This window comes from Emydura macquarii, unplaced genomic scaffold (genome assembly GCF_026122565.2).
Source record: "Emydura macquarii macquarii isolate MOO-44397 ecotype Brisbane River unplaced genomic scaffold, CSIRO-AGI_Emac_v2 contig_75, whole genome shotgun sequence".
Classification (NCBI taxonomy): Eukaryota; Metazoa; Chordata; order Testudines; family Chelidae; genus Emydura; species Emydura macquarii.
Genome location: NW_027130212.1, coordinates 5,969,452 through 5,984,932, shown reverse-complemented (window position 1 = coordinate 5,984,932; position 15,481 = coordinate 5,969,452). Strand labels below are relative to the sequence as shown.

General features: G+C 40.1%; 1 protein-coding gene across 2 annotated transcripts in view; it reads right to left on the bottom strand.

The window, feature by feature from the left end:
- NRIP1 (nuclear receptor interacting protein 1) overlaps positions 1–13,169 on the bottom strand; it is a 90,897-nt gene extending 77,728 nt beyond the window's left edge. For both annotated transcript variants that reach the window (XR_010918823.1, XM_067543227.1), the window contains exons 1-2: positions 12,838–13,169; positions 4,575–4,656 (exon numbers count right to left, since the gene is read on the bottom strand). The gene's annotated coding sequence lies outside the window, so the exon portion shown is untranslated. The remainder of the gene's footprint in view (positions 1–4,574; positions 4,657–12,837) is intronic.
- Positions 13,170–15,481: the final 2,312 nt, after the last annotated feature.

The following is a 15,481-nucleotide window of genomic DNA, read 5'->3' as shown; positions in this document are numbered from 1 at the left end:
AATATTATACTTATTTGTGGAAAGCTAGAAATAAAGGTATTTGGGAAATAGATTAATTTTGTAACAGTATCAGAATATTAATGGTTTGCTCTTAGCCCTGCATACTGTGCTTTAGTTTCCCTTTCTTGTTCAGCCACTACTATCAAAGCTGGAATTGACCACGGAATGGGACCAGCTAAAAAAAATATTCAGAGTTTTTAAGTATTCATTTCTTTTAAGCCAGCATAGTCTTAATTAAACAGAAAAACATTTCATTGTATCATTTCTCTTTAAGAAATGATAAAGGTACCAGCATGTTACCATGAAGCTCATTCATAGTCAAGTGATTTAATGTGGGGGTTGTTTCTGTGCATAAAATAAGCTTTATATTGGCTTTGAAGCTACCACATGTCATCTGGGCTGATGTCATATTTTATGACAATCTGATCCCTGCTTGACCTTAAAGTAGGATAACCACCTTCTACTATGTATGAACTTCGAACATTATCAAAAACTTTTATTGCCTCAATTTATTGATAGTCTTATATTAATAGTGATGTGATTTTGACACTTAACGGTCAGACATACTGTACCATTCATTTTATTTTAGGCTCATAAGTAGACTTACGACACAGTTAGGAAAGCTATATCCATAAGAGCAGGCAATGTAATAGCAGAAAAACATGCTATCTATATTCTGGTCAAATAACAGAGATGGGGGAGTATTATACAGTTGTGTGTGAAGTCAAAACTTAATAGAGAGAACCTCCTCACATCCAGCTTAATTTGTGACTGAGAATTAACTACTGGACAGATATATTTTTTAAAGTGATGGTTGTAAAGAAAAATCATGCACCACATGTCAAAACTTGACGTAACTTTACAATCAAAGCTATTTCCCTCCAGAGTAAAGCATTTACACAATGAACAAGAATTACAACTCAAGGTTGAAAATTGGAAAAAAAAAAAAAAAAACCACAAAAAAAAAAACTTAATAAATGACACCCCCCTTTCAATTCAAAACACCTGCTTCAGAATCTCTGCAGTGTTTTTCTTATTCTATAGTCAATGTTTATAACACTATAACAGCAGTTATCCCTATTACAAAACAGTTGAGAGTTAAAACAAAGAACAAACCAAGAAACAACAATATTCTGTAACTGACATTTACTGCATTGGCCTTGGACTTCTAATCTTTACTCGACAGGCACACAATTCAATCCATCAGCTCATAAAGGTGTGCTTTTTTAACCTCTAAAACAGATGGGATTGGCTAGAAATGTCTGGCATGTCAAACTGCTAATCACTGTTGCCCTTTGCACAAAATAACCCACTTAAATTGAGGCATGGTTGCACTGTAACCGACATTAGTCTGTGGGAAACCCATTTAACTGTCACATACTCCTGCCACTCCTGCTCTCCCTTAATTAAGCCTAATGCCTTATGCTTTGACCTTTTGTTCTAGCCTATTAACCCTATCTAGTACAAGTTCAAATATGTTAAACTAAAAACTTTGCAGTAAAATATTAAATGCCAAGCTACTGAAAGCATAAGGACCATTTTTCTTAACCCTAAGGTTATAGACATCCTATTACCAAATTCATCTGGCTGGCAAAATGGAAAATGGCAGTGATGTACGGGTTAAATCCTAGAAGACGTAGCATAACTATTAACTAAAAACTAACCAGCATTCACAGAAAAACACTTTCTTTCTCTTCTATAAAGAGGTACAGTATGCTTCTTAGAACAAAAAAGAAAAAAAGTCACTGGATCACTACATCTTTTTCCCCCAACACTGCCAACCAACCCCTCACAAACCTCCCATTTTTAGCAATGTTTTTAAAACAAAATAATTTACCATCAGAATGGATTACACCATGCATGATTGCTGAGCAGTGAAGCCTGTAAAACAAATCACTATTTTATTTTTAAGACAACGTCAATTTCTCCTCACTGAGGGCAAGGTTCTGTCCATCCTTGTCACACTGAGTAATACCTTGCTCTTTTCAATAGCCTCAACGACATCAGTTGGACTTGCAGAGTAAGATAGTACTTACCCCACCCAACTGGCAGACTCTGTCTTAAGACGTTGCAAGTGAATCATTTAAGGTAGGGATTCTCAACTTTTTCCCACATCACAATCCTCTTTCCCACAATGGGACCATCCTAGAGGTCGGATGTATCTGGGACTCCTCTCTTTTAGCAATATGGGAATGGACTCCTTTCTCATTCAGTATCATGACTTGTAGTCCCCAGCTTGAGAGCTCTTGCTTTAAGCAATAAATCTATTCTGCTATACAGGTTGATTGGTACTTGCCTACTATACGCAAAATTACTTTTGCTTAAGAATTCAAAAAAGGTCTTTTGAGAATGACCCTAATGATCTAGAACTTGGATGGCCAAAAATCCCATTCCAATGGCAAAAATGAATGTCTGATTCTAATACAAGAGGTAGCATCAGTGCAAAATGCAGCGCAACAGTTAGTAACAACTTGTAATGCAAGCAAGCTTGTGTGCAGATATAGGCTGAATACAAAAAAACACCCATAAGAAACACGGTTTGCATCAGCAATACAGAACATGGGTCACCTACGCAACATTTTTATTGGGCTGGATGGGCAGAGAAAAAACTATTTTAAATATCTGTGCATAATAATACCTGTGCATAAACAGGTAATAAATATTCTCTCAGTTTATAGAAAAGCTATCTTTTTTGACAAGATGAAATACTCATTGCACAACATTTATTTACAGTTCATACTGCTAGAATCCAGGAAGGAAATTTCTTCTATGCTGCACAACCACTTTTTTTTTTTTTTTTTTTAAATAAAAGTAGTTTTGTTCAAAGATCTGTACTTATCCAACATTTGTAACTAATATTTATCATGTGATATAGTCACAAATACTCATTTCCCCAAAAGCCACTGTTCCACTAAGCATACTAGTGCATCAGGAACTGAACCGCCATCTACTGCTGACCAGGGTAATTCACATGTTTAAAGTGGTCAAATAAACCCATGAATTTTAATAGTAAATTTTATAACTTGCTGGTTTTGAGATCAGCAAAAAAGTCACCTGCCTAACTTTTCAACAACCTGGACTGCCAAGATTACTAAGAAATACTACAGCAAGTCAGGAGATCCTCTTCTACACTTTTCTGGATGGTCAAATGCAACAAACTGAAGAATGGTGGACTGAGGCCAGGTCTACACCAAAAACTTTTAGGTCAACCCAGCTACATCTCTCAGGGATATGAAAAATCCACACCTCTGAGCAACATAGTTAAGCCAAACTAACCCCCGGTATAGACAGTGCTAGATCTAAGGAAGAATTCTTCTGTCAACCAAGCCATAGCCTTTCAGGGAGGTGAATTAACTACGCAGACGGAGAACTTCTCCTGTTACTATAGTGAGTGTCTACACTGAAGCTCTAGTGTTTCTAATGAAGACATAACCTGATTGATACCCATATCTTGATTTCACTTGGCTGGCTATGGCAAATCAAAGATGCTGGAGGATTCTGAAACCCAAGTATCTAAACTTTACCAACAACATTCATATTTTCTGGTAATTATCCCCAAATATACGGTATTAGTTTAGATGTTCTCAAACTATAGTACACCCACCACCAGTAGTATGCGGGCTACAGTCAGGTAATACAAGGATTGGTTTATCAGAATAAGAATCCATTATAACCACATCAATTGCAATTATGAAGCTGATATGCCAGGTACTTTTGAGTTTTCAGTGTGTTAAACTTTAAGACAAAGCTTGAGTACTACTCTCTCACTGCTTGTTTTTTTTTTTTGGTTTGTTTTAAATTGCCATTGTCCTTTCCAAATAAACAAGTCCTACAAAATACAAAACAAAGACTATCCTGCAACCCTGCTCAATCATTTCATTTTTCATCATGCTCTTTAGCGGCCTTATTCTGCAAATAAACGTGCAAGTAGTGCTACTGAATGCAGTACTCGAGTAGGTAAAGTTACTCAGATGCTTAAGTGTTTGCCTGCTTTATGACCCAACACTGCTATCTCTGGACGAGACCATTACACCAAATGGTAACAGGATTTGAGAGATGGGGACAAAGTTAACATGTATCAATAAATTGATATTGGTACTAAATATCTGTAAACCATTTGTAATAAGTAGGATAATAGCCATTAATTATTCCAAAGTATCAAATCACTTCCCAAAGAAGCTTGCTGTCTCATATTACATATATTATGGCTCATTTTTTTTATTTCCTTTTTCACCCTTCAAATGTATCAAAACAGGGTCCCTCCCTATCCAAGAATGATCTCCCACACAAATCTGGAAGATGTTAGGGCCCACCAGCCAATCAATCAATCAATCTCTCTCTCACACACACACAACACTATCCAAAATGTATGATTTCTGCCTCGTGGGTATACATTTTATAAGAACTTTTCTCCATTTCTTGCATTGGCAGAGTTTTAACTTCAAAAAACAGATAACCCTACAATATATTGTAGAATTCTAAGATTAAAAGTACATGGTAAGAGTCATTCAACAGCCTTTTTTTAAATTATATAATGACATTGTCAAGCTAGTTAAGCCAAAGTATGGATTTACCTTGAGAGCAGTCCCATTTGGAAAGCCTATCCTTTAGGAGCCCAAGGATGCATTAGTTTTCCTGAACAATTCCATACTTGATCTGAAAAACAACATCATCATCATGAGTGTTTGCATAGCAGTCTCTTCTATCACAACACCCATATACCGATTTATTGTTAGGCAAGTTAACACACCCAATGAAGTGTAAGATTTACAAGTAACGCCCTGGTTATGTCAGGAAAATAAACACAGCTTTAAACTCCAAACACTAAGACCTTCCAAACAGGACCACTGTCAACGTGAATATAGAATGATGTATTACCGAACTACCTGCTCAGTGTTTCTTCAAGATCAAACTATAGTGTCCATGTAAAACAAAGAACTTTGGATTCAAAGAATAGTTTTGATTTTTTTTTAAACTTGGACCTGCTGTACTATGATTATGACTTAACACTTGAGTTTCACATCCACGGTCATGTTTTCTAAAAGGGACCTTATTAAAAATTAATATAGCAACAAGGAAAATATCAAGCCATAGCAGAACCTTTAATATATATCGTGCTGTATTTCCCTAGAATTCCAAAGATCAGGCAAAAAAAGATGACAATACAAAAAATGTTTTAGTTTGGAACAATTTATGTTCATGCCTATTCACTTAGTTTTAAGTAAAGTTTTTGATTGTGATGATACCATCACATACCTCAGGCAACTTTGTAACTACATTCCTCACTCCCATTCCTTAAATGGACACGTGATAAAAAAAACAAAACAAAAAAAACTTTGGAGCTGGCCCACTCTAGCTTTGTAATTTAAATATTTATATATAAAGAACTTATATAGTGCTTGTCACCAGAGCAACTATGTATTTTAAATTAAGAAGGGACACACACTGTATATCCTTTTAAATCAGCTACTCCCACAATTGTCACCTTCAACATGCCTTAACAGACCAATAGGGTTGTAGGTGTATAACAGTTAAATTTGGTCCCATGTTTGTTTTTGTTCTTGTTGTAGTTAATGTATTTTTTAAAACTTCAACCCACAAAAATGAAACAACCAAAAGGAATGAAACTTCTGTTATGCCTTGAGATTTGCCAAAGTCTGGCTTCGGTGGATCTCTGAGGTGAGTGAATTGCAAAGCGGAACCTCAAAGTGGAGAGTCTTTTCACGGAGTCACAAAGGTTTTTCCCTCTTATGGTAGAAATAGGCAACAAGAGCATCCCAGCGGATCTCAGCTTCCCCAACAGGGTAGACAGTGAAAGGCGTGTTCAGGGAAGGGGTTAATGTAAGGGGAGGGGCAGAGGTGCTTCCAGGCGAACTTCCAACTATTTCTAAAGAGCGTGGTAACAGTGCTATCTAACCAGGAGCAATAAAGTCGCAGATGGGCCTCACAAGACTCACTGCCCAAAAGAGGAGCAGTCAAAGTTTCCAGTTCAGACACAGATAAATGGGATGCCCTATGGACCACTGGTGCCACTAAATAATACATAAGTGATGGATCCATTAGGACCACTATGCCGTAAACTTTTTGGCAAAAGCAGGCAAATACCCTCAAATAATACATATCAAGACCACTTCAAAACCATTTTCCTACATGCGTCTCCAAACAAACAAACAAAAAGCTATTTGGCCTCACTAAACAAAAGCAAGTCCCCATTTTTTATTTTAAACAGGAAGAGAGAGCAGTCACGATAAGTAATTTAATAAGTAAATGGTGGGTATAGCCTGCATTGCCAAAAAACAGTAAAAACAGGGTCTACATCTTTTTCTCTTCGGTTTCACTTAAAGTGCAAGAAGGACAGACAAGTGAACATGAATTTGATGAAATACATGTTAAGTTTTATTAACATATAGTCACAGTAATATCATCCACCTTTCTCACAAGAGATTGTTGTGACTCTCAAACTGAGGAGGGAGGGTAACACCAGAAGGGAAAATCATGCTCCGTTAGAATATTTTCATCTTTTGAGATCATCTTAGTGCTCAGCATGGTGTTTTCTTGAATAGTTTATTTTTCTTTGTGTCTGAGCACTCTTCCTCTTTATTTCCATCATCCACACATCAAAAGTTTTATATACAAAAAAAAACCACCCCACAACCTACCACACCAAAAGAAGCTAAGCTTTCCGTATAACAGCCAACATTTTGTACCCCAATGGTGGGGTAAAATATCCAAAGGCTTTTCTTGAAGCTAACAGTAATTGACTGTTGTATATTCTCAAGGAAGCACAAGAGGTTTCAGGTTTACAAACGTTTAGAGAGAAATGCACAAACAATTTCACTTTGATATTGCTGGAGAAAATGGAAGAAATGCCTAGACCTCCTTAAAAAAAGTTTTTAAAACAGAATTTTGGAAAGAGTTACTTCAGAACGACTCTGTGCATTGGAAGATGGGTTGTGTATATGTAGTAGTTTCTGAAGGAATACAAAAAGTTTGACTGGTTTAAAATTACAGGCTGTAGAAAAAAAACTAAAAATGAAAGCTCTAAATATGGCAACCACTTGGGATACACAGCTAGAAATGCTGTTCTAACTCTGTGAGAACCAGAATCCACTTCATGACTAAAAAAAGTTCATTCTAATTTCTTCTTTAGCTCTGAAATTGGAAAGGGCAGTAGCCACAAACCTTAACATTCATCTTGAAAAGCCAGACTACACAGAACTCTAGTACCCATCTACTGTCAAAGGAAACTGAAATATTGTGAGATTCCTATGGGCCTGACCTTTTACTCAGATATCCAATAAGATATTCTGTGGAACCTTCCAAACTCTTCCTTTATTTGTTTCATGTAATCATTGCACAAAAGCCTATAAAAAGCAAAACACTTGCTTATAAAATGTATTTATCTCAGTCATTTAACTCCTCCTCAAAATAGATATGTTTAAAGAAAACAAGACTACAGTACTTCACATAAGGAAAATGATTCCCGCCCGGAAGATCAACTTCAAAGAAGCTGATCTCAGACAGAAGACAGGCATTCTTCCAAATAGGCGGCAACTTCTAACTTTATTCTGATTATGTCTAGAACAGAACTTCCCTTTTTCCTCCGCTGTAGACACAGACATTTAGAAATAAAATATACATACAAAAATAGAGAACATAATGTCTTTCTCAAAGTCATGCTAATTAAATAACCCTCTTCTTGTAAAAGAAATATGTAGGAATGTAAATTGTTGTTGGGACCTAAGGGAAGACAAGTCAGTTTCTTTGGCCACAGGTAAGATCGCAAGACTGGACCTATTTTTCCTTTGCCATGTTTACAAATTCTTAGCTTGCATCCTGCTTCCTTAACCATGAAGCTTAGATGTCTGGTACCCAAATGAGAGGCAACAAAGCACCAAACCAAACAGTATCATTCTCTCAAATTTCCTGGAATCCAAGCAGCATAGTTCTGTCCACATTTCTATGGGGTTTCTATAAAGGAATGAAAAGTTCTATAAACAAATACCTCTCTATCAATTGCATTCCTTTGAAATTTCAATTCCTACATTCAGTTTCTTCTTGTGGCAGGATATCTTCCTACACATGAGACTGCAAGGAAGGACTATTTCCTTCTCACATGTAACACAGACTGGGATGCTCTTCTCAAATTCAGTATTTTCTAAGAGAACGATCAAAATGTCCTTCAACAGCAACAGGGAATATCGAGTAATCATTAAATTTGTCTGTTACATACAGTTAAAACAAGTTTCTGAAACTAAGGTCTTAAACAGTTTATGAAAAAAGCTCCATAAATATTTTATACACCGGCCTCAAATTGTTTGTTTTTTCCCCTCTTGGTTAACATCTCCCTATCTGTTTAGTCATTCTGGTTTATATTCTAATTTCTAACCCTTCCTTTTCCTCCTGTTTAAACTTCATACACTACCTGTTCCCTTAGAAAAATTACTGGTACCAGTTTTTCACTCATCTATTACTCCCTATTAAACCCATGATCATTAGGGACAAATTAATTTATATTTAGACACTTGCTCATATCAGTACTGTAAAATATTAGTGGTTGATAGGGTTACAACCCGGCCCAGTACCTCTCTGTACTGTCACTGGTTAATCCCACATGCTTCCAGATCAACTGGAGCTTGTCAAAGTCTAATCACCATTTCTAGCTTTGGATCTCACGTCATCTGATGCCCTTCCTTGAAACATGGGACTCCACAGTCCAGCCACGCAAAATCCCAAAACCAATATGTTTCCCTGGCTCCCCAGTTGCTTACACACGCTTCCCCTGAGCTCCACTCAGGCTGGGGCTTTCTGGGTTTCTAATCTAGCCCATCTGGGGACAATGTGGGAGGAAAGCATGGCACACAGGCTTTGCAAAAGACTTTCTTAACCATGACAACTTTACTGTTAAAGCACCTGAGAGTTACAGATCTTCGAAAACAACCGAAGATCCTGCAAATGCACTTTCCCCCATGTCTGGTCTCACCCCTTCTGAGAGTCAGAGGTTTGTCAGCATTTCAGGATGGACATTTCTCTGACACATGCTCCTTACATGTGGCAATGGTCAGCCCTCCTGCACAGAGCAGCACTCTGCTTTTAAGTAGGGTACTGTCTCCTTAGGTGTGCAACTAGAAGACTTCAGCCCCCCACCCAGCTATAGAAAAATAACTGTTCCCTGGGGTAGGTCAATAGTTCAAAGTTGATAGCCCCAGAGTGTAGTCTTAATGAATTCCCAGTGACAGTCCTTCAGTGAGGAGTCAAGCACCTACATAGGAATGGCCATACTCTGTCACACCAGTGGTCCATCTAGTCCCGTATCCTGTCTTCTGACAGTGGCCAATTCCAAGTGCTTCAGAGGAAATTAAACAGAACAGGCAATCATCAAATAATCCATTCCCTGTCATCCACTCCCAGCTTCTGGCAGTCCTAGGTGAGGGACACCCAGAGCAGGGGGTTGCATCCCTGACCATCTTGGATAATAGCCATTGATGGACCTATTCTGCATTAACTTATCTGATTCTTTTTTGAACCCCAATATAGTTTCAGCCTTCACAACACCTCCTGGCAACGAGTTCCGCAAATTGACTGTGAATTGTATCCAGTAGTACTTCCTTTTCTTTGTTTTAAGGTTGTTGCCTATTAATTTCATTCGGTGACCCAAGATTCTTGTGTTATGTGAAGGGGTAAACACCACTTCCTTAATCACTTTCTTCACACCAGTCATGATTTTATAGATCTCTGTAAGCAGACCCAGTCTTTTTAAGCTCTCCTCATACGGAAGCAGTTCTATATCCCTAATCATTTTTGTTGCCTTTCTCTGTACTTCTCACTTCTATTATATCTTTTTTGAGACTGAGGCAATCATAACTTCTCCTTTCCTGGGCATTATAATTGTGCGGAATTCAATTCCATAGGCTTGATATGCTTCAGGGCAAATTTAGACATATGTTCAACACATAATACAAATGCAGCTCATAATCTGACAGTCACATCCCCGTAAGTTTTCATGGTATTATTTAAGATTCCTAGAAATATTTTGCCAGACTACATTACTTATGTAAAAAGAGAACAATTTTATCTGCAAAGACAATATGATAAGCCATTAGCTAGCAGGCCTGTGTCTTTCTTTTAACAGATCCCATATTAAACAAAAACTAAAGGAAAATAAGATCAGTATTTCAGTTCAGTTGGGTTTGAACTCTGTGATGACCTCTTGTGAACCACTATTGTTTTTAAAGCAATTTTTTCCTTGGTGTCATTTACAGACTGATAGATATAACATAAAACAGTCAAAGCCAACATTTAAAGCAGCCATTCAAGCTTAATATATGAAAACACTAGATCACCTTAACTTCTTTATCTAGTATGGTTTTTAGCACCATAATCAAATCTTTCTCCAAAAGTTTTGATTTTTTTTTTTTAAACAACCACAAAATACTTGACAAAACTTTCCCCCCTGAAAATGTTGTACATATCATAGTTACAAGTAATGCTCAAAATTACTAGTAAAGTATATCACCTGGGCTTGCCAGTTTAACGATATTGTGCATTTAACTTCACTTTGTATTTAGTACACTTATGCTCTAAAAAGCATGCTCACCCCCCTTAGATGATGATAATTCAGGACTGCAGGCCAGTCCAAGAGAAAGGCCAGAGTTCCCATTCACCACTGAATGCCTGTTCACTATTTGTTATCAAAACTAGCATATATGCAGGTGTACTGAACTTCTAGTCAACTAGTTCTATCAATTAAAAGTCTATTTCAATTCTATATCTCAGGCTGTACAAGAAAGGAATGCTGAGAAGTTAAAGAACACAACAATAGCCCAGGCAGCCGCAACCCCTTTATTTGCTCTGAATTCAGGTGTCCTGCATGACAGCTCACCGCAGGAGAGCAGTCTAATTCCAGTTCTGGAAATTTTGCAGTTAAACATGTTTGTAAAATTCACTTAACACCAATAGCTTCTTGCATGCCATTAAATCAGATGATTAACCACACAACATCCTCTGACAACCTCTGACAACTTTTGTTTGGGAGATGGCTTACGGATGTGTCACATTCCAGTCTCTATTCCAACAACATTGAATACAGCAACTGACTAACACATTAAAGAAACAGACTTTGTATCAAACTCAAGGACAGATAATTCCCCGTCCCACCCCCCCCCCCCCCCATAAGAAGGGGATGCACTTTTTCCTTACCAAGTTCTGTGTGTTGTATTATGATTCTTTGTAAACAAACTCCATATCTCTCTGATAGTTTATATTACCATAACTCAGTTAAATTCTAACCGACCTAAGTGCTAGCAACTGAATACAAAAACCAAAAATCCACAAAATACTCCCAGAATCAAACAATTCAAATAGAACTTTATTTTGGAAAAGGTATCTAGCCACAACAGAGTGAAAGGAGTAGTGAGCAGAATGAGTCAACTGCATACCAGCGTCCCTAACGCTGAATCATTCTCAAAGTCAGAAACTCCACAGTTCTTAGAACATCATCTACATCTGTGGAGGATTTCCAGTCTTGTCCCATAGTGCTTTAAATTAGAAACAAACAAACAAAAATGTGCAACACCACACTCATTGGGAGAGGGAAAAGTACCCCATGCATCCACCAAACATAATACAGTGCACATCACTAAGGTCTGATTGTGGAATCCTAATTTATTACCCTTTGCCCCAGAAGTACATTTCTGTACTGAAGGTACAGTTTGTTCAAAACTGTGGGTTTCAGTTTGTTCAAAACTAAGTTACTCATTGAGCAAAGTGAGGAAAGCCCTCAATCAGCATAACTTTTTCAGGGGGAAGAAAGGCAACCTTTAAGGCAGTGTTTCTCAACCTGGGGGTTGTGACAGTTTTAGAGGGGTCGCTGGTATTGGGGGTGGCAAGAAAGGCAATTGCCTGGAGCCACAGGGGCGCCATGAAACTAAGTTACATGCCTCAGCCCCGTGGGGGTGGGACTCAGGCTTCAGGGGTACAGTAGTTTGGAAAGGTTAAGAACCACTGCTTTAAGGGCTTTGGGGACACCAAATATGTAGCAAGCCCTGAAGTACAAACCTTAAACGGCAAAGAAGAAATACCCCAGGGACTGCAGGTTATGGAACTTCAATGGTGAGAAAGCACCCTTTTTTGCAGGGGGAGGGGGATGTCATACACAGCAGATGGAGTCGGGGGGACCTCCTAGCCCACAATAAACTGTAGGCGCCTCCCTCCGCCTTCGGGGCGGGGGAGGAAGTGACTAAGAAGGGGGGTGAGCAGAGGGAAGCATGGCCTTGCCTGCTGCTGTGCAAGCAGCAAGAGGCGGCGGTGGATCGAGAAGGGGGGAGACAGTGGGATTGGGGGGAGCCTGATCTAATGTTTCTCTACCCCAGGGTTTGCCCTCACACACCTCCCCCACACACCCACCCCGGAGCGGCTGGAAGTGCAGCTGCTGCGCATCGAGTTTGCTCTGCTTGAACCCTTCACCCGAGGCGGGCAGAGGCCGGAGGAAGAAGCGGGGGAGTCCCTCCGGAGCGGGGGCGGAGGTGTGCAGCCGGGGCTCCCGGAAAGCGGGGCGGCGGGGTGGGAGCCGCAAACTTTGCCACGATCCCAGCTCCCCCCACCCGAAACCGCAATTTGGGGCCAAACTTTCCACTCCCTCTCCCGAGGCGCCGGCGGGCGGCTGGAAAGGGGGGCGGGGGGCCGGGCTGGATGTCACCGGAAACAATCCCTCCCTCCTTGCCAGTGCCCAGCCAGCAGCGCCCGCTCCGGTTGGCGGCGGCGGCCACCCCGGGCCCCGGCATTGTTCCTTCCCTCCCAGCCGCCTCCCGCCCCGCGCAGCCCCCCACCGACACTCACCCTCGCCGCCGGCCCAGCAGCGCTTCTCCTCCGGCCCGCGGGCGCCCTGCCCGCCTGGGCTGCGTGGCCGGCTCACACACGCCCGGGAGGCTCCTCCAGCGCAGCGCGCACCCGGCACGCGCCCGTCTGCGGAGCCGAGCGGCGGCGCCTCCCTCAGGCGCTGAGTTCTAGGCAGGGCCGCCGCCGGGCTCCAAGGGAGGGGTGGGGGCTCCTTCTCCTCCCCGGCTGCACTGCAAAGCTCGGCAGCCTCCCCGACCAGGCGGCGTGCGCGCACACACACACACAGCTCCCTGCCTGCCCTCCACCCTGGCTCGCTCTGCTGCAATGGCTGAGGCTGGCTGACTTTCATCCTCCCCCTTCCCTCCACCCAGCTGAGCGCAGCCCAGTCCCTCCCCTCTCCATGCCGCTCAGCTCCTCGCCAAGTTTCTTCTTAACCCTTTCCTGGGCCCCCTCCCGCCGCAGCGAGCGAGTGAGGGAGGGGCAGTGCCAGAGAAAGGCAATTCCTGCCACCACCACGCACGCACACGCACGCACATCTCGCTCAACAGGGCAAGCTGGCTCTATTTGCATAAGGGAGATTTTAGGACAGGGTGGTAAATGGCCCCAGGCAGAAAACCTTGCTTAAAATCGAGCCCAAAGAAAGGAAAGGCGTCCGTGGGAGTGAGACTGGAAAGGGCCAGTACTGCCAAAATCGTGGAGCCAGGGCCCAAAAAACCCCTGAGATTGTTTCGTGTTTTTTTAATGTGGTTTTAGAAAATAATAAACCTGGGGTTCTTTCTCTTTGCCTTCTTGGTTTTGAGACTTTAGGGTTCCTTGGTCACATGGCTCCAGAAGCTGGGACTTAAGGAAAGAAAACAGGTATGGTGAGCCAAGTTGACAATAGTGATGAAGGGAGGGCAGGTGAGAGAACTGAGTCCTTCCTTTCCCCTAGTCCTTCCCACTGAACCAGCTTTTTCACTACTAGATGAAACTCATGTTATTGTCCTTGAATCTTTGCCTTTAGTTCTAGTATTTCAGCGAAGTAGTGGTAGTAATTCCCATAGTTGAGGTTGAGTAGAGCTTTGTGTCTCACTAATTCAGGGCTACCAAATATTTCGCCACGTGCTGTCCAAACCTATGTGAAGAAGACACTGTCCATGTCACAAGGAATTACAATCTAACGTCTAATTTCTCCTACTTCAGGTATTTTAGTGCCATTCCATGGAAAAAGTTGGAGAGGTGGGCCACAGATATGGGATATGCTGCTTTATTTGTTTTGTATATGCAAAACCACAAAATGTCTGACCTTGGTCTCATCCTATCTATAAATACAGTGCTTGTGTTCAAAGAGCCTGCAAGCATAACAAATGGGTTCATAAGTACTTTGCAGCACACTTTAAGATTTTTATGTACACAGCAAAAAACATGGTAATGCTTGCCTTTTCTAAAACAACACAGAATGCTTGCCTTTTTAAAAACAAAGTTTTAAAGGAGGAAAGAAAACAATACATTTGCAGCTACATACAAGCAAATAACCATCAAAAGTACAGGCAAACATTCTAGAGATAAAACACACCCAAAATACATTTTTTAAAAACACAAAGAAACAAACAAATGAGTATATTCAAACATCTTTTTTAACTAAACAGACATATATAATAACTACACAAATAGCATCTGGATGCCAGTTTAAAAAATAAAAGAGAGGCACACATGGCTAAAGCCAAATATTTCAACTCACAGACATTAATGAATGAAAGAGGATGTTGAAATATTAAGCAAAATCTCTTGTACTTTGGAATGTAGGAATTGTGTACTAGCAGAGCTAATAATGTATTTACTTGACCTATTTTTAAGCCGATGAGATATTTGGTGAACTTCCTCATCTTGTGTTTTTAATCACATTTTTTTAAAATTACCAGCATTTTCTAAAGCATCATTGCATATGCACATCAGAATGCCTGTAAAAATCAGTCTGTTTTATTACAGAGCAAAAATTAATGCTATGGCTTGATCCTGCCTAACACTGCAAGATAGTTTTGCCACTGATTTCAATGGGAGCAGACACTTTGTTTGTGATTTTAAAGAAATTCTCTTTAATTTTTAATTTCCTTAAAATTCTTTATCTGAAAAATGCTTCAGTGTTAAGCAGTTGGACTATCCAGAGGAAAGGGAATTTTCTCATTACTGCAGCAATTTACCAGCTATTTCAATCAAGTATGTCTGTAGTAGATACCTTTTCATTCTTAACCTTAGGGAATGTCTTGTATAGACAAGGAACCTACAAAATGAGGAATTGTGAACAAGCAATTGTAAGAATGCTTATCTGAAATATTCTTTAATAGAACTTTTAGCAAAATATAAAATGAGCAGAACTTGGAAAGCATCTTTTTATGTGGTGCAATCAGCAGAGATTGTATTAAGCAGTGTTGTCATTTATGAACCAATTTATATTCAGTATTTTAAATCATATTTATACAGGGCTAGATTCTGACACCCTTACTCAAACTGAGTTCTCATTGGGTAGTTCAAATGACATTGCCAGATAAGGTACTATTCCATATGAGTAAGGGTGGAAGAATCTAGTCCACAAAGAAATAATAAATTAGTCTGCAAGACTTTATCACAGTACTTGTATATATTTATTGGTTCTCTGTGTAGTTAG